At 49.8% G+C, this 25,015-nt stretch overlaps 1 pseudogene; it reads right to left on the bottom strand.

The window, feature by feature from the left end:
• Positions 1-14,201: 14,201 nt before the first annotated feature.
• LOC149326355 (uncharacterized) lies at positions 14,202-22,574 on the bottom strand (annotated as a pseudogene).
• Between the last annotated feature and the right edge of the window lie 2,441 nt (positions 22,575-25,015).

Here is a 25,015-nt window from a genome sequence, read left to right as displayed (position 1 = left end):
ATTGCCCTTGTACATATGCTGAGTGTAACATGAAAAGCCTAATTTTGGAAAATGGGCTTGTGCATTGACTAAAGGTAAATATGGTACCGTTGCATGTAGTTTAAATTATTGTAGCATTTCATAACCATCACATACATGTCCATGTCGTTCCCTCCTGTCTGTTCTTTAGCATGTATTTCTTTGTTTATTATGCATAGTACTATAACAAATTATCTGTCATTTCTTTTTTCAGGCACTCTGAAGTATACCATGGAGGGGCGCGATATGGTGGAGAGATGCCACGACACGGTGTACAGTGCAATGAAACTTGCAGCCAAGCGAGACCGTCCTGTGGACGGCTTAAAGGGTTTGTCAGCCGTCGCAGCCCTCAGCACATTGGACCTGGTGTGGGGCTTTCCACCGGACTACATGCACTGTGTGCTCGAAGGTGTCACATCGCAGCTTATGGAACTTTGGCTGTGTTCACCAGGAAGCGCCTGGCACATTGGGAATCGTGTGAGGCAATTGAATGACCGCCTGTTGAAAATTCGGCCGCCAATTTCTTTCACCAGACTGCCCAGGCCAGTAACTGAGCGCTCGTTTTGGAAAGCTACAGAATGGAGATATTGGCTTCTTTATTACAGTGCACCCCTCCTCTTCAATATACTCCCGCAGAGATATTTCACACATTTCTGCCTTCTTGCACAGAGTTTATTTTTACTCTTACAAGCAAGTGTTGAAGAGACAGATATTTTTGGTGCCGAAAGGCTTCTTGTGCACTTTGTTGAGCAGATGCCAGTTCTGTATGGTGAACACACCCTGACATTCAATGTGCACCAACTTGTGCACCTTGCGAAATCTGTGCGCATGACTGGGCCACTGTGGGCAACCTCTACCTTCCCATTTGAAGGAGGGAATGGCGACATTCTGAAGCTAGTTTCTGCAGCGAAAGGTGTTCCACATCAAATAGCAGAGCGCTTCATCATGCGAGAGGTTCAGAGGTCCCTGAAGCGTCTGGTACTACTGCCGCCCTTCCTGAACAAGCAGCAAAAGCTGATCTCGGGGAAGCAAGGCAATAAGCTCCAGTTAGGAGTATTAGGTGCGCCATTGTAGCCTGGCAGTCTTGAATGCCATGTTCTGGATTTGATCACCCAGACCATTGGTGCTGTGCCCAGTTTGAGTGAATACCTCAGGGCACGTATTAAAGGGATCACTGTAGATAGTGCCAGTTATAACAGGACCGAGAAAACGTGCTCTGAATACATTCTAACAAAAGATGGCAAGTTCTTGCGAGTGATCAAAATCTTTTTGGTGGAAAACAGTATCTTCTTACTCTGCCAAGAACTAATTACCGAAGAAAGCTTTATGCCTTTCATGTTTACTGCCGAACACCCTCCGACTGATGTTGGGTTGTGCCTAATTTGTGAGCAGAAGGTTATTTCACCTTGTGTGCTTGTGGCACAGAATAGCCAATTGTATATTGTGAAGGTGCCCAATCTCTATGAAAGTGGTTAGGAACAGATGCCAGGGACAAATTTAAATTGGCTTATAGCCAAATTTAAACTCATACTGGGCACAGCACCAATGGTCTGGGTGATCAAATCCAGAACATGGCATGTCAAGGACAAGAACTGCAAAGCATGATCAATCAGTTAGACAGGCAGATCAGAACGGTGGGGCTAAGAATTAACATGCAGAAAACCAAAGTAATGTTGAACAGCCTAGCAAGGGAACAGCAGTTTGTAATTGGTAGCGAGGTGCTGGAAGTAGTAAGAGAATATGTCTACTTAGGGCAGGTAGTGACCGCAGATCCGGATCATGAGAGGGAAATAACTAGAAGAATAAGAATGGTGTGGAGTGCATATGGCAGGTTCTCTCAGGTCATGAATGGTAGCTTACCAATATCCCTGAAGAGAAAAGTATACAACAGCTGTATCCTACTCGTACTCACCTATGGGGCAAAAACGTGGAGGCTAAAAAAGAGGGTTCAGCTTAAGTTAAGAACAACGCAGCGAGCTATGGAAAGGAAAATGATAGGTGTAACGTTACGAGATCGGAAGAGGGCGGAGTGGGTGAGGGAACAAACGCGGGTTAATGACATCTTAGTTGAAATCAAGAGGAAGAAATGGGCTTTGGCAGGGATGCGAAGGCAGGATAACCTCTGGTCCTTAAGGGTAACGGAGTGGATTCCAAGGGAAAGCAAACGTAGCTGGGGACGGCAGAAAGTTAGGTGGGCAGACGAGATTAAGAAGTTTGCGGGGATACCGTGGCCACAACTGGCAAAGGACAGGGTTAATTGGAGAGACATGGGAGAGGCCTTTGCCCTGCAGTGGCTGTAGTCAGGCTGATGATGATGATAGCCAATCTCTGCGACGCTGCGTACGACTAGATGTTTTCCATGTCGTCCGTCTAAAGCCCTACTATGCACGCTCAAGGACACTGTTCCCACACTCAGTGTTTTTTTTTTGCACAGTCCATTTTATTTGTTTGTAGTCTTATGTTTTAAAGCATTGGGTCGACGCTTCTTTGAGATGGGAGTAATTCCGCAAACCTTTGTAGTGTTTGTTTATTCTTCAGTGTTGCCGGTGTGCCACTTTATCGCTTTTGCTATGATGCAAGACGCGACCAGGTTTCTAGATTGATCACATCTTGGCGGAGCCGCTTCTGCGTTGTTGCAGAATGTTCTAGTAACTCCACGCTTTTTCTCGAAAGTTTGCTGTCAGCTTCAAATTCAGCATGGCCAAGTGCGGCGGGCATTCTGTGCAACGACCGCAGAGTTCGCCTTTTGCTATGCCTCCGCGGAGTTATTCAGTTCTTTGCTTGTGCAAGTCAGCACAAAAGGAGTTTCGTTTAGAAGCCATTTTCGCTGCCTTCCTGCTCTCCGGACTGCATTCACCACTCTGTGACAATATTTGCCTCAGTTGTATCGAAGGTGTGCACCTTTTGCTGCATATGTCATTTGAAGTTTATTTCCTTGTGCTGTTCTCGATTATTGTGAAACACCTCTGCATCTCTGTGTTGCACATGTTATAGGTCATTGTATATAGAAGCATTCTAGAAAATGTCCAGTGTGTAGTCTTGTTTGTAATTACTGAAGCTGAATGTGGCTTGTAATCGCATTTTTCATATGCCATATTTGGCCTAAGGTTGAAATGTACGTGTGTTGGTTTGTTGTCTGAGTTTATTATCTGAGGTTTGTTAAAAGCACGCTTGATTTGTAAAGAATTATGGTGTTGATATCTAATTTTCACATATGTTTATGAAAACATGTTAGGAGGTTACCTTAATTATCATTCTACTAAACATTGTTTCACAGAGGCGATTATATCTAGAAGGGCGACCTTCTGCTGCATACGTTCTGCTTGAAATGGTATGTTGAGGCATTTTCATCAGCACATAACATCCAGTGAAGCAAAGTTTGGGCATGCTTAAGCATGAAACACTTCTGCCCTTCGCTTTACCTGAAAAATGGTTGTGTAAGAAAGAGAGTTGGGGTTTGCTGCCCCAGCTGCTAGCGCCGATGAAGGAGAGGAAGAAGACAGAAGACAAAGTTGATGAAGCTCTGGTGCGCGCTTGCGAACGCCGGCCTGCTGAGAAGCACTGCTGGAACAAGGACTGTGGCCGTCCACACTACCTGTGCGAGTCCCCACATTACACTTGGTGGAGGTGCTGCTTGCTCTTCTCCTGGAGCTACGCCACGATGCCCAGGCTACCAGGCTCTACCACGACAACCGAAACTTCGGCCCAACCTGTCCCCACCGCTGTCGTCTGTTCCGGTGCCGTTCGTCAGCGCGACCCTGCGATTTTCAGCGGCACTGACGACACCGATGTTGAAGATTGGCTGGCCTCCTACGAACGCGTGAGTGCTTACAACAAATGGGATGACGTCGTTAAGCTCACGAAAGTCATCTTCTATTTGACCGATGTCGCCAATTTGTGGTTCCGCAACCACGAAGCGGACTTTACTACCTGGGCGGCTCTAAAAACCAGCCTGACTGACGTCTTCGGCCACCCCGCTGTCCGCAAACTTCGTGCTGAACAACGGTTGCGCAGTCGTGCCCAGCAGAACGGCGAGAACTTCACAAGTTATATCGAGGACGTGGTTGATTTGTGTAAGCGGCTCAATCCATCTATGAGCCAGGCTGACAAAATCCGACACATTCTGAAAGGGATTGAGGACGATGCGTTTCAAATGTTGTTGTCTAAAGATCCCCAAACCGTCTCCGACGTGGTGTCTTTGTGTCAGAGCTACGATGAGCACCGCAAGCAGCGACATGTCACCCGCCGTACCACTTGCTCGGACGACACCATTTCGAGCTTGGCAGCAGGCAGTCCTGCCCACGATCAGCCGACACTTCTTCACCACATCAAGCAGTTTGTGCGGGAGGAGGTCGCTCGTCAATTATCGCTGGTTACCTGCCAACCCGCTCCAACGCCATCGCTGTCAGCCTCTTTTCAGCGTGTCATCCAGGAACAGGTAGCTGAGGTCCTGCCGCTTGCTAATCCACCCCCTCTGGTTACTGCACCGCTGACATATTGCTGAAGCAGTCGCCCGGCCACGACCTCAGCCAGTTATGCCTGCTTATGCGCCACCTGTCAACGTATACCCTCAGCAGCAGCTCGCCCCTGCACTGCCACTCACTAACCATCCTCTGCCTCGCACTGGTCCCCGCCCTGTGAATCTGTGGCGCACTCCAGATAACCGCCCGATTTGCCATGCCTGCGGCCTCGCTGGTCATGTGGCCCGCTGGTGCCGCACGCGCGGATCCCGTCCTTACGACTATGGGTGCCCACCGACGTACGACGTTCCGTTGCCTTCCGTCCCTGTCACTTCTCCGCTGCCGCCTCCGAATCCCTCTCCGCCTCGCTCCGACTGCTACAACCGAAGCCGTCGGTCGCCGTCTCCTCGACGTCGTTCGCTCTCTCCTATGCGCCGCCGGTCCCCACCACTTCAAGCGGGAAACTAGGCGCCGCAGTTCCGGAGGCAAGAACTGCGCCGTCAACGACCGTCTCAAGCCCTATCGCCGCTCCTATGAACGTTATTGAAGTGATCGTTGAAGGTGTTACTGTTGACGCGCTTATTGACACTGGTGCTGCCGTGTCCATCATTAGTCCAACTTGTGCCGCAAATTAAAAAAAGTGATGACGCCGCTTTCTGACCTTTCGCTTCGCACCGCCAGCGCTGACCCCATTCGCCCTCTCGCAGCGTGCACTGCCCGCCTCGTCATCCAAGGTCTCTCCTACACCATTGAGTTCTTCGTTCTCGCCCGCTCCTCTCATGACATCACTTTCAGGTGCGACTTTCTGTCCGCGCATCGCGCCATCATTGACTGTGCACTTGCTGAAATTGATTTGTCGCCGCTGTGTGATGCTCTTGTGGACGCCGCCCCTGTTACCGCCGCGCCTATTCTCGCCGCTGCCAACGTCGACGTGCCAGCTTTCTCTTCTCTTCTTGTGCCGCTGACTTGTGCTGCCCTCTCTGACGCTACTGTTCTTTATTCACCCTCTCCTCTTTGTGCGCACCGCAAATCTGTCATGCTCCCTCATGCCGTGCTCACCCTTTCTGGTGGTTGTGGCGCTCTGTACGTCGCGAACCCGTTGCCTTTCCCCACCACTTTACTTCGGGGAGAATTGCTTGGCACGGTTGATGTCATCGATCTCGACGACGCTTCTCCTGTCCTTGATGACCCTGACGCCCATGACATCAATGCCCTCACCCCTCCCGCCGACGTCGCCGACCCGTCCTCCCCGGATATGTTTTCCCATTCTGTCGATGCCGCTCTACCACCTCACCAATGCGCCCAGGTCATCGCTTTACTGCAGCGCTTTTGCGCATCCTTCGAGTCTCCTCAAGCACCGTTGGATCGTGCAACAGCGGTTCGCCACCATATCGATACTGGCACCCATGTACCCTTGCGCCAACGCCCCTATCGCATCTCCTCCGCCGAGCGCCGTATCATTGATGAACAGGTGAACGATATGCTAAACCGCGGCGTGATCCAGCCCTCTCACAGCCCGTGGGCTTCTCCAGTTGTGCTCGTCAAGAAAAAGGACGGCTCCATTCGATTCTGCGTAGAATACCGCCGGCTAAACAAAATTACTCGGAAGGACGTCTACCCCCTGCCTCGTATAGATGACGTGCTGTATTGCCTGCAGGGAGCGGAGTACTTTTCTTCGTTGGATCTGCGCTCTGGGTACTGGCAGGTGCCGATGGCCGACGTCGATCGCCCGAAAACAGCTTTCATCACACCTGATGGGCTGTATGAATTTAATGTGATGCCCTTCGGTCTGTGCAACGCGCCTGCCACTTTTGAGCGTATGATGGACAACATCCTCCGTGGGCTTAAATGGCAGACATGCCTCTGCTACTTGGACGATGTTGTCATCTTCTCCCAGAATTTTCCGTCTGATCTTCTTCGCCTGGAGGGTGTTCTCCGCTGTCTCAGTGACGCTGGCCTGCAGCTGAACTTGAAAAAGTGTCGCTTCGGCGCTCGCCAGCTGACTATCCTAGGCCACGTCGTGTCCAAGGATGGTGTACTCCCGGACCCTGCCAAGCTCCGTGCAGTTACTGATTTCCCGAAGCCCACATCGCTGAAAGAACTCAGAAGCTTTCTTGGCCTTTGCTCCTACTTTCGCCGGTTCGTCAAGAATTTTGCTGCCGTTATCGCCCCACTGACGCAACTTCTCGCTGGTAGCCACGACTTGTCGGCTTGGTCCCCTGCATGTGACGAAGCTTTTGTTATGCTGCGCCAGCTCCTCATCTCTCCACCGATCTTGCGCAATTTCGACCCTTCCGCGCCTACAGAACTGCACACAGCCGCCAGCGGCATCGGTCTCGGTGCCGTTCTAGCTCAGCGGAAACCTGGTTTCAATGAGTATGTCGTTGCTTACGCCAGCCGTGCGCTCACAAAAGCGGAGACTTAATTCTTCCGTCACAGAAAAAGAATGTTTGGCGATTATTTGGGCGATCACAAAATTTCGTCCTTATTTATATGGGCGCCCGTTCGATGTAATTACAGATCACCATGCCCTTTGTTGGCTTTCGTCACTCAAAGATCCATCTGGCCGCCTCGCTCGTTGGGCTCTGCGTTTACAAGATTACGACATTCGAGTCATTTATCGTTCCGGTCGTGAACAGTCCTACGCCGACGCTCTTTCGCGCTCCCCTGTGACCTCTGAGCCTGACTCGCCATCTATTTCCGCCCTCACACCTTCTCTTGACCCTATTGATATGGCTTCAGAGCAGCGCAAAGATCCTTGGATTACTTAACCGATCAGCCCGCCTCCCTTCTCGAGCGCTCCGTCGTCAAGCTCATTACTTTGTCGTGCGTGACCAGCTGCTGTACCGTCGAAACTACCTCCCCGATGGTCGCAAGTGGCTGCTCGTGATCCCCAGGCATCTCCGCTCCGCCATTTGTGCCAGTTATCACGACGACCCGCAATGTGCTCATGCCGGTGTGCTGAAAATTTTTACCCGCCTGCGCCTTCGGTATTATTGGCGGGGTATGTACCGTTTTGTCCGCCAGTACATACGCTCTTGTCTGTAATGTCAGCGGCGCAAGAACCCACCACCGCACTCACCTGCTCCTCTGCAACCGGTACCGTGTCCGACCCGGCCATTCGACCGTGTTGGAATCGAAATTTATGGCCCTCTTCCCAGCACTGCCGCAGGGCACCGCTGGATCATCGTCGCCATTGATCATCTCACGCGCTATGCGGAAACTACCCCGTTACCAGCTGCGACGGCCTCTGACATAGCCCGTTTCATACTTCAGCACATCATTCTTCGTCACGGTGCACCTCAGGAATTGCTCAGCGACCGGGGTCGCGTCTTCTTGTCCGGCGTCGTGGAAGCCCTCCTTCGGGAGTGTCATATCGTTCACCGCACGACGTCTTCGTACCATCCGCAGACAAACGGCATGACCGAGCGCTTTAACCGGACCCTCGGCGACATGATCACCAAGTACATTTCTGTCGATCACTCAGACTGGGACCGCGTTCTACCTTTCGTTACATATGCCTACAACTCTGCAACGCAAGCCACTACTGGTTTTTCCCCGTATTTTCTTCTGTACTGACGCGAGCCTTCCTCCATCATGGACACCGTACTTCCTTACCGCCCCGATTCGTCCGAATTTACAACCGTTTCTCAGGCCGCTGCGCATGCCGAAGAATGCCGTCAACTCGCCCGTTCTTTTACTTCACACGACCAGCACCGTCAGAAAAGCTCCTGCGCCGCTTCTCCCGGTCTGCCGCCGCCCTATCTTCCTGAATCCTTGGTTTGGCTTTGGGTGCCCTCCTCAAGCCCAGGACAGTCTACAAAACTGCTGAGCAAATACCAGGGCTTCTATCGCGTTGTGCAGCAGACATCGCCAGTTAACTATCTCGTGGAGCCCATCACGCCTTCGTCTGATCATCGCCGCCGCGGCCGTGAAATTGTGCACTTAGACCGCCTGAAGCCGTACTACGACCCAGCCATCGTCTCGTGCCCTTAGGCCTCCAGTATGGCGCCTTTTCATCCCGGGGGTATTGTAAGAAAGAGAGTTGGGGTTTGCTGCCCCAGCGGCTAGCGCCGATGAAGGAGAGGAAGAAGACAGAAGACAAAGTTGACGAAGCTCCAACAAGCTCTGGTGCGTGCTTGCGAACGCCGGCCTGCTGAGAAGCAATGCTGGAACAAGGACTGTGGCCGTCCACACTATCTGTGCGAGTCCCCACATTACAGTTGGTATAGTTCTATACTGCACTTTGTGATCAGTGTGACGCGCGTTTGACAAGAAGTCCAGATTAGGATGGATGCACTCTACCAATATTTGTCTTTGCTGTGTATGCCCCCAAACTGAAGTAAAAATTAGGTACTGCAGTGTAGTTGTATACGTTTACAACAGGACACTAACTTCCTGTGTGTGTCAGCCAGAATGTGGTTGATTGTTGTCCAAACCTTAATGCCTATTCAAAGTGTTTTGCATGCCAAAATTAGCTAATCCACTCTTAAGTGCAATTGGCGACCAAAACAGTGTGCACACCACAACCCATGCAGTCTGGTGTACGCACTACAGCACACTAACACTGCACGCTGTGGGTACCAAAATACACCAATCAAGTGTGGTGCGCATGCTACAACACACCAACGCTTTCTGGTGTGCACGCTGCAACACGCCAACCCGTTGTGGTGTGCCTGCTGCAGCACACCAACCCAGTCTGGTGTGCACATTGCACCACACCAGCCCAGTCTGGGGTGCACGCTGCAACACACCAACCCAGTCTGGTGTGCACACTACAACACACCAACCCAGTCTGGTGTGCACACTACGACACACCAAACCGGGCTGGTGTGCACACGACGACACACCAAACCGGGCTGGTGTGCACACTACGACACACCAAACCGGGCTGGTGTGCACACTACAACACACCAGCCCAGTCTGGTGTTAACATCAGAACACACTACAGAAGCTGATGTTCACACTAGGAAACACCAGAACACACCAAGCCATCCTGGTGTATTTTACAAGAATCCCCACCAACTCGCCCAGTTTTCCGTCCTTATTACAAAATTTTAGAGATCACTCCTTTTGTTTATTCACTTTAGAAATGCTGGTTGGTTGAATGCCTCAAAGCAGTACCTTGCAGTGCCTGCAGTCTGCATGAGTAGTAGTACAAGTAGTACAAGACCTTTATTCGGCCGTAATTTACAGGCCGAGCATGTCGACCGCCTGGGCGACCAGCAGTCGCTGTTCATCAGATGAGCAGAGGTCAGGTCACATAAGAAACTTACGTTAAGCACTGTTGCAGGCAGCAGATCGTTACGGCGTGTTCCTGTTTCAACATAGCTGCGAGTGTTCAGTACCTATGCAGCGAGTGAGTGCACGCCGAACGTTTTGCTTGTATTTGATCTTTCCTCTCGAGATATAGTATATACGATGCCGTGCTTAGCGATGAAGCTAGCTGCCTGTTGTTTATGATCGGCCAACGGCGGCTTCAGCTTCCGCCATGTGTCACTCCATTTGGAACGCAGTTATGTGAATTATCTTACTCAAATACATGTGTAGATTTTAAAAGTACAATAAGGATTATCTGCAATGTTCTTAATCTATTGATGTCCGCTGGGTGTACGGAGCAGCTTAGATTTTCCTCTTTGCTGTGGGATCTGGTACGCGACTAAACTTTTGGCTAATCTTATCTTTCGTAATGCTGCGCTTATCAGCGAAGTGCAAAAGTTCTGCCCGATGTTTCGCTGCGCCAAAGGCAGCGCAGTGAATGCTGCGGTCGCTTCCGGTCGCAACCAAACTTGCGTGTGCTTCCGGCGTTTCAGCCAATCGCGTGTCGTCGAAAACAACGCTTTCGAAAGCTATGCGAGTTGGGCTGCGGACCCCACTCGTTACCCGTCTTGTGTTGCGCACCACGGGCCAACCGCCGAGGTCGATACTCCTGCCCAATCAAGATTAGCCACAGAAAGGGAGCAAGCGATTCCGGCATTGCAGGCAGCGCGGCTTACGCAACGAAGTTCGTCAGTCGGTAACGAAGAGCAGGCGAAAGCTCGATGGCCGATGACTCGTGTTTACGGAATGGTTGTGGAGGTACAAGTAGGAGGTTATGTGAAAGAAAATGGGCTTTCATTGCCTCAGTCTGGGTCGTCAGCAGATCAGGCCGCAGGGGAGGCAACAAGGGCTTGCTTCTACAGTGAGAAGAGAAACAACTGCAGGCGTCTGCATGTTTGGTCCAGAACTAGTCCAGGCGGCTAGGACATACGATTGGGGCTGCAGTACGCCACACACCTGCTCACAGCAGACGCCTGAGCGGGGAACGTTATGTGCACAGAAATTGAATAGGAAAGGTGCGGCACCAACACTTGCAAATGAAAATACTGGCATTGGTGTGTAGGGTATAGCGCCCCGAGCCACCTTTGAACGGCGAGAAGCGACAAGGTGAAGAGCTCCGGTTTAATACAGAGCTGTAGAAGTAAGCGCATAGAGGCGCCGAATAGACGGGTAGCTACAAGGACAAGCACTTGTTGTCGGTCCTCGTCTGCATATTAATGAAGTCTGCATATCAGCGAACTCTTCCAACTTCCTGCTGTAATTTATTTTGAACTCCTGGGGTTCTTTAACGTGGGTGACGCTACAGACTACACGGGCATCACGTGGTTCGCCTACATCGAAATACAGAAGCCGTGGCCGAGAATCCACCCTGCGAATATGGGATGAGCAGCCTTACGCCTAAGTCACTGAGCCACGGGGGCTGGTGCAAATGACAAGCATGTGCTACCACAGTATACCCTGGCTTCTATCACTGGGGTAACAGGAGACTTCTTGTTTTTCCGCGAGATCGAAATATGCTTGGTATCTAGTTGCGTGAGCGGCAAACCGTAATGCAATCTTAAATATTTCGAACTTTAGAGCAATGAAACATCCCAAATATTCATAAATCCAAGTCCTGACAAAGTACTGATTGATTTCAGTGGACAGTACGAAGTATTCTGCTTTGATGATAGCCAATAAAATGTCATACCCCCAGACGGTCACTAACCGAAAAATACGCCTCGTTGGACACGCCGGTCATATTGATTTCAGCCGCGGCGGCTGAACTTCTTTGGAGGAGAAATTCTAGAGGCCCGTGTACTGTGCGATGTCAGTGCACGTTAAAGAACCCCAGGTGGTCGAAATTTCCGGAGCCCTCCACTACGGCGTCTCTCATAGCCTTAGTCGCTTTGGGACGTTAAACCCCATAAACCAACCAACATATTGATTTCAGTGTCTGTATTTTTCATTGGCGCATTGAAATTATTTTAGAATTTCAAATATAGTATGATTTCTAAATTTGCGCGGCTAATATTTTATGCCAGCAGAAAGAGCTTCAAGGTAGTTGAAATGTCCCCTCTGCGGCTGCGCCAGTTAAAATCCTTTCTTAACATCTCGTAGAGCGATTGGCTGTTGAAGATGATTGTTGTGGGATTCTTGACGTCTTGCAGATTCGAATTGCTCAATCACATTGCAAGAGGACACTTCTGGGGAGGTTAACTTTTTTATAACAATTAAAAGCACAAAGGAAGATACAAACAAGGAGAAAACATATTTACACTTGACTGGCTCGTACTTCTACGTAACGAAACCAGCCCTCGGTCCTGCCGAAGCAGCGGGTTTTAAATCCTATGTCCCCGCCCTCGGTGGGAGGAATAACCAATCAGGTACTGTACAAACATCCACCCAATAATTTATTGGGAAAGGAAAACACAACCAATCGGTGATTGGGGAAAGAAGGTAGCTCATCGCGACACCGTACACATATCGTATGTACACTTTCCACCATGACGATTTTGCTTTCCTGCTGCGAGCTTCGCGAACACTCTCACTTTCCCATGATGCGATTACTTCAACGTCCGGTTGACCCAAGTTCCAGGAAAGCCACTTCAACTCATCTGTTTCTCATCGTCGCTCATCATGCCTGCAGCTAGCGTGACAATATGTCAAAGCATGCCGCTGCAGACATGGCACAAAAAGCCACGCACTGTGACGCGGGTCAGCCTCGCCGTACACACGTGCACACAGGATGCCACCTAACGACTCCGTCCATGAGGGGAGTTTGACGTCTCCTGTAATCCCCCGCCATTCGGCGCCTCCCTTCTCCCGCTGGGCTGACTGGCCCCTTTTTGTGCGGTGTGCGGAGGGCCCAAGAGAGAACGTAATGGGCATTCCAATAACGTGACCAGATGCGTCGAACAAAACACAGCACCGCGAACTTCACTAAGGTACTTTTGCAAATCAGCTTTGTGTAATCTGCCAATGTGGTAATTGAGTTCCTCTCCCATACAAGTCTGCACAAGCGCTGTCACTGCGCCTGAGCGCCTTTCATTTGTTCCGTGACTGCTTTCGCCCGTTTCTATAGGCCGCGGAAGCCTAATTTCTCAAACCACGAACTTAAAGACCAATACTAGATAGTAGTGATAGTAGTGTTAAAATACTAGATAGTAGTACGATAAGATAGTAGTGTTAAAATACTTGGAGTTATCTTCACACAGAATATGCTTTGGGATGCGCACATTGAATCTGTTTCAGGGAAGCTATCTCGTGTTCTTGGTATGACGGCGCGACACAGAGCTATATTACCTTTCAATATAAAGCTTCTTACTTACAATACCCTCTTTTTTCCTTCTTTCGATTATTGTATATTGGTATGGGGTACCACGACACGTAGAAATCTTGAAAGAATACTTATACTGCAAAAAAAAAATCGTTCCAGCACTATTTAATGTACCCTATCATTCCCATACTTCAGAGCTATTTTCGAAAGCAAACATAATACGCACGTTTAATCTTTATAACTATAAGTTAAGTCTGGCCTTCAAACGGGAGGTGAAAGAAAATCTAAAGTTTTGTCATGTATTATCAGATCTCGATAAAAACACACATTCCTCCACCACCCGTTACACAGAACCGTGGAAGGTGGTCACAACGCGGGCAAATTTTTCGAGGCAAAAAGTGTCATACACACTGCCAACCCTTTTAAATTCATTCCACAAATCAGGGATAGATTTGCGTACAATTTATGTACGAACCGTACGCAAACATTTCATTAACAATCCTTGTTTACAATAACAACTAACAGTGTTATCTTGCCTTTTGTTATTTACCTCTTGTGACTATCAAGTGTGCGTGTATTATTTTTGAATATTGTGCTTTCTGCGAGTTTTTTTTGTTGTTCTATCGCTGCCTGCTTTTAGGGAGGCTGCGGGCTTCAGTCAAGTCGCTTGTTGTCAAGCGGCTTTTATCCGCAGTCTCCCCCATCACTGACGGAAATAAACAAGTTATTATCATTATTATTATTATTATTATTACTATTATTATTATACTATAACAGGGCAATAAACTCTACTACAAAAAACTGCGGTTACAGGAATGAACGCTACTCTGTGATTCTTTTCGCGTATTGTAACAGAAAAGCTCTATATATCCGCGGCAACCACCCGCATGCACAATCCGCGTGGCTCTACGTACGGACAGCCCCCGTCAAAAATGTACAGCCCAACGCGCACGGCCGCGGAGCTGTTGCGGAGCCGAGTGGTGGCGTCCCTGTCTCCCAAGCGCGCTTGGTGCGATGGTATAGAGGTTCAGAGGCTCTCTTGCTGTCGGGCGGGCGAGGGGTAGTGGTGGAGAATATTTACTTAGGGCTATTTACAGGAGAGAGAGTCCTAAAGGTCAGCCCCTTACAAATTCTAGGAGAGGGCCCTAGTCCGAGACCCCTGTGGCTTCCGCGTCAGCTCGGGCCCTAGCGACGAGGGCTGTTTGGCTCTCTAACGTACAGCAGCTGAGCAGGGCAGCTTCCCAGCTCTCTCGGGGAAGTGAGGGGAAAGGGGGGTAAGTAGGGTTAGAGGAGCATGCCCACACCGTGTGGTACACGTCCGAGAACGCGCATCCACAGCGCGGGCGCATCCCGCTAAAAGCCGGATTAAAATCTTGCAGCACTGGCGGGCACAGTACTGTGTTGGTATTTAAGCGAAGGAGCCAACGCTCGCTTTTGGTTAGCCCTTTCGCAGGGCGATGAAAGAGGCCGTGCTGTGTTTAATAAAAGTGAATAATTTCTTTTTAGGGGATAGCTGGATTAGGTTCTTATATCGCAGGCGGCGAGTGTCGAGGCGCTGCCCCGTGGTGGACCGCGCGGGCTGAGGCGTCTGCAGCCTCGTTTCCCTCTAGTCCCGCATATGCTGGGGTTGTTACGACCCATCTTGAGACCCGCGATGAAACAGTGGTGTATTCAACAGTAGCGGCAATTTCGACGGGTCGTTTGACCCCCAAGATGACCCGACGGCTCGGTGCCAACGACCTTCTAGAAGGACCGACGACCGGGGAAAAACGGGTGCCCCTCGTCCTAAAAAAAAACCGGGACGAATCAGAGGAAGCCGGCGCAGCTGCGGCTGCGACGTCATCAGGCCACACCTGTGTTCGATGGACGCGAGCTGACAACAGTATGGTTGCCTCGCAGTGCGACACAGATGCGGATTTACGCTCCTCCTCGCCAGTTCCCACGTGTGGGCTCTCAACAGGTGTCTTCGTTGGCTTTGACGTGTGGTGCTGATCTTTTGTGTCACGATGAATTGTTCCCACGTGTGGGCTCTCAACAGGTGTCTTCGTTGGCTGTGACGTGTGGTGCCGATCTTTTTTGTCGCGATGAATTGCCGCCTGGTGAAAGGGCGGAGCCTTGGGCTATTTAACCTGCGACCAAAGTGAGCACGAACGCTCTGAACCTTAGGTAAAAGGTTCATCCAGTGTGGCTCTGAACCTTGGGTAATAGGTTCATCCAGTGTGGCTCTGAACCGTGGGTAATAGGTTCATCCAGTGGCTCTGAGCCTTGGGTAATAGGCACATCCAGACGCTCGACGCTATGAACTCTTAACTTTTGATTCCTTGCTCTTCTTTTGTAAATTTATGTAAATAAGTGTCTCAGTTTCTTGCCATTAAACCTGCTTGTTTTCGTATTTCCCCAACATTTGAATCGTCAGACCGTTTCCTCATCCTGTACGAGCCCCAAAGGTGATGCAACAACTGGCCACGCTACCTCGAGCCGCAACACTGGTGGCAGCGGTGGGATACGAAGACCCAACATCTGTGGATCAGCGATTGGGATCTGAAGCTACAAGCGGCAACAACGGTCGGCCAGCGAGAGGGCAGCTGTCTCAGGACATGATCACGTGTGTGGGTGAGTGCTTGGCTTTTCCTCTGATGTGGACCAGGTTCTAAAAAAGGGTTAAAATTTAGAAGTGGTAGACACCTGTGCTTAAATCCTAGAGGTTTGGTATTTTTGCATAGTTGTTTTGGAAATAGCTCAGACTCAGAACTATCATGGACCTACAGAAACTGCAGAAGCCGGACCTGTTGCTGTTGTGTGAGGAATTGGGGATTGAGACAAGGGGTTTGGCACGAGAACCCGTGATCACTCAAGCTATTACTGATTTGGGTGCTGATGATGAGGAGCCCTGTGAAGCGTGGAGCCTCATCGAACAAAAAAAGAAAGAGCGGGAAAAAGAGGAAGAGAGGGGTGAGCGTGAACATGAGAATGAAGCAAAATTACTGAAGCTAAAGGCTGAGCTCAGTAAGCAAGATATGGAGTTGAGCAAGAGGTCGGGCGGTTGTCCCCAGCAAGTGGTACCTCTTCTCAACAAGGAGGCAGGCGAGAGGTGTGAAACTATTCCGCAGAAAAGCCTCCGCGTGGAGAAAGAACAGGAAAAGCGAAACCTTTGCGAGGAAAAAGAAACGCTTACTGTTAGCCCTGAGACAGATGGCGCGTTGGCAGATAAGGCAGAGGTCCCGCGCCAGAAAGAATGCAGTGAGGTTCGGTGTGCATGCGATCACAGAGCCAGAGAAGGGACACCGCTGGCGCAGCTGGCGAGCACTAGCAGTCAGGAAGTTCAGGCTGTACTAAGCGGCATAAAGAGAGAACCGCAATTGCCTGACGGCGGCAGTGAAGCGCCGGGCAAGAGCGCAACGCTCGCCGGAAAGTGCCACAGAGACTAGATTGTTGCTGCAACCCGGAAAGGGGATGATGCTGCTCCGATAGGGAGACAGCCGGAAAATGAGATTTGGTGCTCAGACGAAACCACAGGAGTGGACATTTCGTCAATTAGTCCGTCGCCTAGCACTCAGAGTAAACCGCAAGTAGCGTCGCTGCGCAGGAAAAACCGCGAACGCGACAAGCGAATCAGGAATGCTAGGGCAGGTGTTAATGCTGATGCGAGGGCCGGCAAATTAACGCGGGACAGCACCGCGAGAACTGTTGAGGGAAAGGCAAAACCCACAGTGTCATTTTCCCGAAGGCGGATGGGCCCGATGAAAGCCCAGGTGACTGCCCTTGCGGGCCGAAAGAGGGACAGACGGCGTAGGTGTTGGACACGAGACGCAGGCTTTGCGCTACGAAGAATAGGGCGCGACAGCCACACAAAAGGGCGCCGCAGAGAGCGCGTGAGTCGGAGGGGGTCGCGACAGGCAGGGACAAAGAAATGGAGGAGGCACCCTTTCCGCAGTAGGTCGAGCAGAGGCGGTACCAATCAAACCCGCAGTTTTCTTGAAGCACCTGCTTGTGGACCGGCCATCCGACCGCGACCGCGCAGGGCGCGGCTGAAAAATGTCCAATTCGAGGAATAAGTGTTAGCCTTTTTTTTGTACATTGACTCACTGTAAAAAAAAAAAAAACGAGACAGGGGTGAAGGCAAACAAGTTTCCAGGTTTTAGTGGTAATGCTGAGTGGTGTTTGAAAAGTTTGTGATTTTCACTCAGTTTTGCTGCTTTTAAAGATGTTTGAATTTTATTAAGTACGTGCAAGAAGGGCACATTGCATGAAAATGCGGACGCGCTTAGCTGTTCTTTCTAAACGGTCCGGAATGCTCTTTAAGAACCAAAATTGCTACTTTGTTTTTTTTTCGTGCGTTTTTGAGTTAATGAGTATAGTAGCAGGTTCGGTTTTCTCAGCTTGCGTGGGTCCTGAGAAGTTTCAGTGTGAGCTTTTCTCAAACGGCTATAGTACCGAGATTGAATCCCTCTTTTGGAACTGGTTTGCTCGTAGGGAAGTTGAGTGCTTGCTTGGGCATGTGGTTTCCGTTTTAGAGACGCCTCAAAGTATTTGGCCGACGTAATAGAAGACCACGTTGCGAGCGGCAGAGGGCTTCTGGCATGCTTCTGCGAGCAATTAGCCCAAGTCGTCTCTTCGTGCAGTAGCGATGACTGCTACTCGCCGAGGCTCGTCTGGCGGGGGAGGTAGCTGTTACGACCCATCTTGAGACCCGCGATGAAACGGTGGTGGATTGAACAGTAGCGGCAATTTCGACGGGTCGTTTTACCCCCAAGATGACCCCACGGCTCGGTGCCAACGACCTTCTAGAAGGACCGACGACCGGGGAAAAACGGGTGCCCCTCGTCCTAAAAAAACCCTGGAACGAATCAGAGGAAGCCGGCGCAGCTGCGGCTGCGACGTCATCAGGCCACACCTGTGTTCGATGGACGCGAGCTGACAACAGTATGGTTGCCTCGCAGTGCGACAGAGATGCGGATTTACGCTCCTCCTCGCCAGTTCCCAAGTGTGGGCTCTCAACAGGTGTCTTCGTTGGCTGTGACGTGTGGTGCCGATCTTTTGTGTCACGATGAATTGTTCCCACGTGTGGGCTCTCAACAGGTGTCTTCGTTGGCTGTGACGTGTGATGCCGATCTTTTGTGTCGCGATGAATTGCCGCCTGGTGAAAGGGGCTATTTAACCTGCGACCAAAGTGAGCACGAACGCTCTGAACCTTGGGTAAAAGGTTCATCCAGTGTGGCTCTGAACCTTGGGTAATAGGTTCGTCCAGTGTGGCTCTGAACCTTGGGTAATAGGTTCATCCAGTGGCTCTGAGCCTTGGGTAATAGGCTCATCCAGACGCTCGACGCTATGAACTCTTAACTTTTGATTCCTTGCTCTTCTTTTGTAAATTTATGTAAATAAGTGTCTTAGTTTCTTGCCATTAAACATGCTTGTTTTCGTATCTCCAACTTCGAAGCTTCAGGCTTCCCTCAGCCCGACGACTCAACACGCTACCAAATGGAGCCCGGGTTCGAGCTTTCCTGTGCGCCACAACAACTGGTGGCAACGGTGGGATGCTGCTACCTCGAGCCGTAACAGGGTCCAGATGACGACACGTGTGTTCGGGCGATCGCGGTACTCGAATCTATGTAAAATTTTAGCGCCACGATGAGGTATGCGTCCCTGTTGTAGATTTCGACAGGCTTCCCGGGAGTCGGTTATGATAACCGGGGAGTCTGGCTGGTTCTGCAGCGGCGAGCGCTATGGCTACTCCACGTGTGCAATGTTGGGGGCGCGGAAAGTGAGTGCGTGAAAGTGCGTATTTTGATGGATTTCTGAGGCCGTATACCATCCCCCGTGGTATGGGCCAGCAGCATCTGTGGAGAAGACTCCGTAGCGAGAGCCATAGAGGTCGTTAAGGGCCGTCGCGCGCGCGGTTCGACGGCCCTAGTGAGTCTCCTTTGTCATGTTCTGTGGCAGAGGTTGGACCTGTAGCGCATTGCGCCAGTCGTCTGGAACCGTGGTCCTTTCCTCTGCATGCGCTTTGTAGGCAATGTGCACGCGGTTTAGGATGCTTTTGCCGGATGAGGATTTGTTTAACCCCAAGTATTGATTGTTGAAGTGCACCTCGCGTAGTTCCGCAAAGGTGTTGGTCATCCCGAGATCAATGAGCCGTTGATTGGACGTCGTTATGGGGAGGTTGAGGGCGCGCTATTTCGAAGGATGATCACCTCTAGGGCGTTCTCGTCACATTTCCTCAAGTGGCGATATGGTGCCGAATAGAGTATCCGGCTGGTTACAAATGCATTGGCCAGCCTCACGACGTGTTTCCATCCTACCCCCCCCCCCCCCATTTGTTAGATACCCTGCGGACCATGCGGCGCACACGGCCTCCAATCTTGCGGAGCTTCTGCAGGCTATATCGATCATGCTGTTGCGGTGAATAAAGAGTCCCTACAATCTTACCTCATCCTGTTCAGGGATAGGGCCGCTAGCAAGGGAGAGGTGAATTTTGATGATGCACTTCGGGTTGGGCCGAAGGTGCACGAATTTTGATTTGATCGGGGAGCATTCCACGCCACAGCGGCGAGCGTATGCGTACACGATAGTCGCCGCTTGTTGCGGGTTGGCCTCTATCTGTCCCAACGACCCATGTGTTGCCCAGATCGTGATGTCGTCGTTATACAGGGCACACCTGATGCCTGGGACATCATTAAGCAGTGGAGCAGGTGGCTTCACAACCAGATCAGGGCAGAATAGAAGCGAGACTGAGCGCCACGATGGAAGCCCAGATCACGACAGGCTTTAGCGCCCGGGAGGAAGAACTTACAGCTGCCTTTCAAAACGTATTATACAGGCTGCCTAGCCTCATGGTGGCTCAGATCCCAAAACCACTTAGCAAGGCTCGGAAGTCAGGTTCTGTTAAGCGCCTCTCAACCAATAGCGCGAGAAGCAAAATTTCCAGACTTCTAACCCCCTGTGAGGACGGGTACTTGACAGTAGAGGACGGAGTTCCACACACGGCAGTGGTCCGTCAGGCAGGCGCCATCGGCTCCCCTCTCCTCCAGGGTGATACCCTAAATCTAAGTGAACACAATGGCCGTCAATACTAGCAAACGCCGGTACTCGCACACAAAATCGGCCTCAAAAACAATTCTTCAGTGGAACTGTCGGGGTTTGCGCGTTCTCACTAAGCGTGCTGCTCTCCGACTCCACTTAACAACTCCCAGAACTGCCCGCAGGTGTAGCCCTCCAGGAGCCAGGAGAGAGTGCCACATTGAGCAATCAGCGGGACGCGCGGACCGCACTCTGCGCGAACAAATATTTTACGGCTACCCCTGTCGCTCTCGCCTTTAACGCGGCCTAGTAGTACGTTATTGTTACCCTCCTTCCGCTTAGGAAACAGGACCCGTCACTGCATGCACTCAGCATATAGAGCTCGCACAAACTCTCCAATGTAACATACACTGACACATTAAGCAAAGCCCTGGAGGTCGCAGGAAAGGAACCCCTCATTATAGTTGGAGACTTCAATGCCCCCAGTCCTCTCTCGGGCTACCGTAAAGAGGAGAAAGGCGGACGAAAGCTGGCGGAGCTTATCTCCACGTTGGGCGTAACCCTCCACACGGATCCTGCTCACCCCACCAGAATAGGTAACTCCGCAACATGGGACACGTGCCCGGATCTTACCATCACCAAAAACAAACATGCTGATTGGTACAACACAGAGGAAACCCTCGGTAGCGACCACTGCATCCTCCTCAACACTCCGCACGAAACCTATCACACGCTCACATTGACAAGCTACACTCCCAGACTGGATTCGCTTTCGCTCGGAGTTCACTAACCCTGAACCTATAGCCCAACAAGGTTATGAAACTTGGTCCCAACATTTGGTTGCCCAGGTTCGTAAGGGTGAACAACAACTTCAGCTCTCAGAGGCAACACAGAGGGTGGAAAACCACCCCCTGCAGCTCTGGCAGCCCCGGCATAGCCTCATCTGCCGATCGCACCGGCAGAAGTACAACCGCCATCTCAAAATTCATATCGCGGCACTCACCCAGGAGGCAGTCGAGCCCAACTCGCCGACTGAAACTAGGTGGACCGCTGTAATACTACGGCTCCACAAATGTCGAATCGCAGCACATGGCGCCTCTTTCGCGCCTTGATCGATCCAGCTTAAACACGGAACGAAACCCAGAAACAACTACAAAGAGCTATTCACGCTTTCGACGGGGACACTTCCAATTTGGCTACGACGGCGCTCAGAGATAAATATCTCTTTAGCATTCAGGACTGCCGCGGGTCGGCATACTCATATACATGCTCTGAGAATGAGGAGCTAGACAGACCGTTCCAGCTTTACCACCTTTGCGGCCCTGGAAAAATTGAAGCGCGCCATAGCGCCCCGACGGGATAGAGTGAAGGTTATGCTCCTTGCTAACCTCCCGGATACGGCATACCTGTGCCATCTTCACTACTTTAACTACATATGGGACGGGGCACACCCCTCCCAATGGACTGCAAAAATCGCATTAGTCACTTTCGTACCGAAACACGGAAAAGCCATCAATATTGAGAATCTCCGACCTTTTTCACTAACTGCTTGTGTGGAGAAGTTGATGGAAGCTATGGACAGAGACAGACTTTCAACATATCTAGAATCCAAACACACCTTTGCGGACACCATGTTCAGATTCCGCCCACACCAATTCGCGCAGGATGGTCTGCTGCATTTACACAAGGAAGTCTTGGATCCGGTCGAACACCCCAGTGACGACAAGGTGATCCTCGCCTTGGACCTCAAGGGGGCGTTTGACAACGTGACCCACGACATCATCCTCACTGACACATTTGTCACAGTTGAATTGTGGCCACAAGACGTTTAGGTACATCAGACAATTTCTCACTGATCGGCGAACCTATACACGTATCGAAGACCAGGAGCGTGGCCCGTACCTGCTAGGTACCAGAGGAACTCCACGGGGAGCAGTCCTCTGTCCCCTCCTCTTTAATCGGGCGAGGGAGAGAGTCAAGCTGGCTCGCCATAGTAATGGCGGCGGTCGTGTTGTTACTTCTTCCCCGGCGTCTGTGCGGGGGCGCGTGCATCGATTCAAAACGCAGAGTCAACTTCGAAAGCTGCTCCGAAGTGGAGGCCCGCGGTGCAAGCAGCTAAGTTTACGCGGGCGCTCGAAAATAAGCCGCGGGCGCTCGAAAATAGCTTGGAATATGTGTTAAGAAGCTTCAGTGGCCGAACCGATTCGCGCGCGCTTCGCTTGTGAAACAAGTGAACGAATTCTGAAGCCCGCATACAGCGCCTGGCAACAAGCCTCCCGCTATTCCTATTTCCTTTTAGGCTCATTTTATATGCGTGTTCCTAGTTCGTTCGTGAAACTTTCATTTCCATCCTTCGCTTCAAGCAGCAACCATAAGCAACTCACTCTGCTGCGCACCTTGACAGCTACAGACAGCTCAATGACAGACAGCTCAACTACAGACAGCTCAATGAAACGTATAAGCGTGAAACTCTTCACGTGTCCAGTAACCAGTGGCCGCATGCCATTACCACAGGGTGAGAAAGCTTGTGCCATTTCTGCAGCGAAGCTGAATTCCACCCAAACCATTACAAATAAAGCAGGCCGGTGCTGAAATTAGGCCTCACGATCATTTTATACGGGTTTCTTTGTCTGCACGCTCCCATAGATACTCTGAGCTGCAGCAGGCGGCGTACGGATTTGACTTCATTAGCTTTTAGGGTTTGCCGGTCAGAAAGACGTCTGGGCTTGTTTAAACTGAGACAATCTGAAACTGTCAGGAATAATGTCGTGCTTACAGTGCATTGTAAGGTTGAACCCACCATGATTGCTTATTATTGCACCCTACCTGTTTTCATAAAGGTACTGGAAATAATTATTGGTAGAGAGAGGGTGCGGTAGATGGTCCTTGGCGATCACAAAATGAACAAGGGAGGGGAAAACCTCAGTTTGCTAGAGCCAACGTTTCGACAAGGGGACTTGTCTTCGTCTGGGCCAGACGAAGACAAGTCCCCTTGTCGAAACGTTGGCTCTAGCAAACTGAGGTTTTCCCCTCCCTTGTTCATTTTGTGATTGTAAATAATTATTGTTTGACTCCTCAACAACGATTTCACAATGATGGGATTTTTCGATATGTGGAAACTCCTGACGGTTCATTTTTGTGACAAAGATAGTTATCAAGTAAATAAATCACTTTGTAGCTCACGATATCTTATCGAAAAAGATTCTTGCCGTGCAGTAACGAGTCTAAACTCGAAACAAATTATTACAGTCATAGTGCCTTAGACTCTCAGCATGGCACCTGTTTTATATTCAGTGCACTTGGGCTGAAATGAATGCAGTTCAAGAAAGAGCACGGCAATAAATTGCTCTTGAATGAGGACACCCAGCCAATGGCGTCGACCAATTGTCTCCAAGACGGCGATAATGTAGATTGCCAGCAACATTAGTTACACTTTACAGTGTCAGAATGATTACCGCAGTTACGTAAAAAAGCTTACTCCATACACTGGGCATCCTTCTTTCAGATGAATTTGCAGCTGTGCTCTTGAATTGTATCCATTTATAATGCGAGGTTAGCGGTGCGTGAAAGCGCCGCCAGACTCAATTACGTCCTGGAGGCGTCCTGGAAGGGACGCATATAGTCGCTGAACAATTTCATGGCGCGACCTCAGGCGCTCCCATTCGTCGAGGATAGCAGCTCTAAGATGCTCTTTCATCTGTAGCTGAAATGCCGGACCGGAAAGTTGCGGCTTCATTATCCATCAGATGTTTTCTACAACATTGGGGTCGGCGCATTTTGGGGGCCATTGAAGCTGAATGATGCCCAGTTGCTCCAGTTTTTTCTGTACTTTCCTAGTGATGAAAGTATTGAAAGAAGAAAACAGAAAGTGCTTGAAATATTACAAGTTACAACAGGAAGGCCAGTTCCGCACTAAATATCTTATTTACGGTCACAGAAAAAATGGAAAGATCACGGTACCGCAAAAAATGGGAAGTTCGATATACTAAAAGCGCTAAATACAAGGCGCTTGCGCCGCGCTGGCTCAGTGCCCTTACAAAAATTTCTTTAGAAAGTCAATAGACTGTCTATAGACTTCTGTCAATAAGGTCTACAGGCTATCTATAGACAAATCCTATAGACTAGTCTATAGACTATCTGTAGATTTATGGCCATACATTTTAGTAGACTTTTTTCTATAGACTGTCTATAGACAATTTTAATAGGCTGTCTATAAACAGTCTATAGGCATATGTTTATTAGACTTTTGTCTAAATATGGCCTATTGACATTTTTTTATAGACTTTCTATGAATTGTCTATAGACAAATGTCTATAGGTACAAATGTCTATAGTAGACTTTTGTCTATGGACAAATGTCTCATAGGTCAATAGACTTTTGTCTATAGACTCTATGGATTGTCCATAGACAAATGTCGATTAAGTCAATATACTTGTCGATAGACATTCTATAGATTGATGGCCATTGACTATTAGTAGGCTTTTGTCTATGCACTATCTATAGACTTATGTCTATCATGCCAGTAGACTTTTATCTATAGACTTTCTATAGACAGGCTATAGATTTATGGCCGTACACTTTTAGTAGACTTTTCTCTATAGATTGTGTATTGATATATGTCTCATGAAATCAGTAGACTTTTGTCTACAGATTGTCTATAGACATGTCTATGAAACCAGTGGACTTTGTCAATAGACATGTGTGTTAAGCAAGTAGACTTTTCTACAATCTACAGATTTATGGCAATACACTTTTAGTAAACTTTGACATTCAAAAAAGACATCTATTCTCACCTCAGAATTTGTAATTTTCTGGACGAAGTTCATTTCCCTGAGAGCTCAATATAATATTACTTAGCCCATAAACATTACCTGCATCTAAGTTATATTAATTTCCAAGTGTGAACAGCCTACATGAAATTTTCAGTTCTAATTCTTACTTG

The sequence above is a fragment of the Amblyomma mixtum genome, chromosome 10 (genome assembly GCF_055824585.1).
Source record: "Amblyomma mixtum isolate Tamu chromosome 10, ASM5582458v1, whole genome shotgun sequence".
NCBI lineage: Eukaryota > Metazoa > Arthropoda > Arachnida > Ixodida > Ixodidae > Amblyomma > Amblyomma mixtum.
Note: the sequence above shows the minus strand (reverse complement) of the source record. Positions and strands in the feature narration are given on the sequence as shown.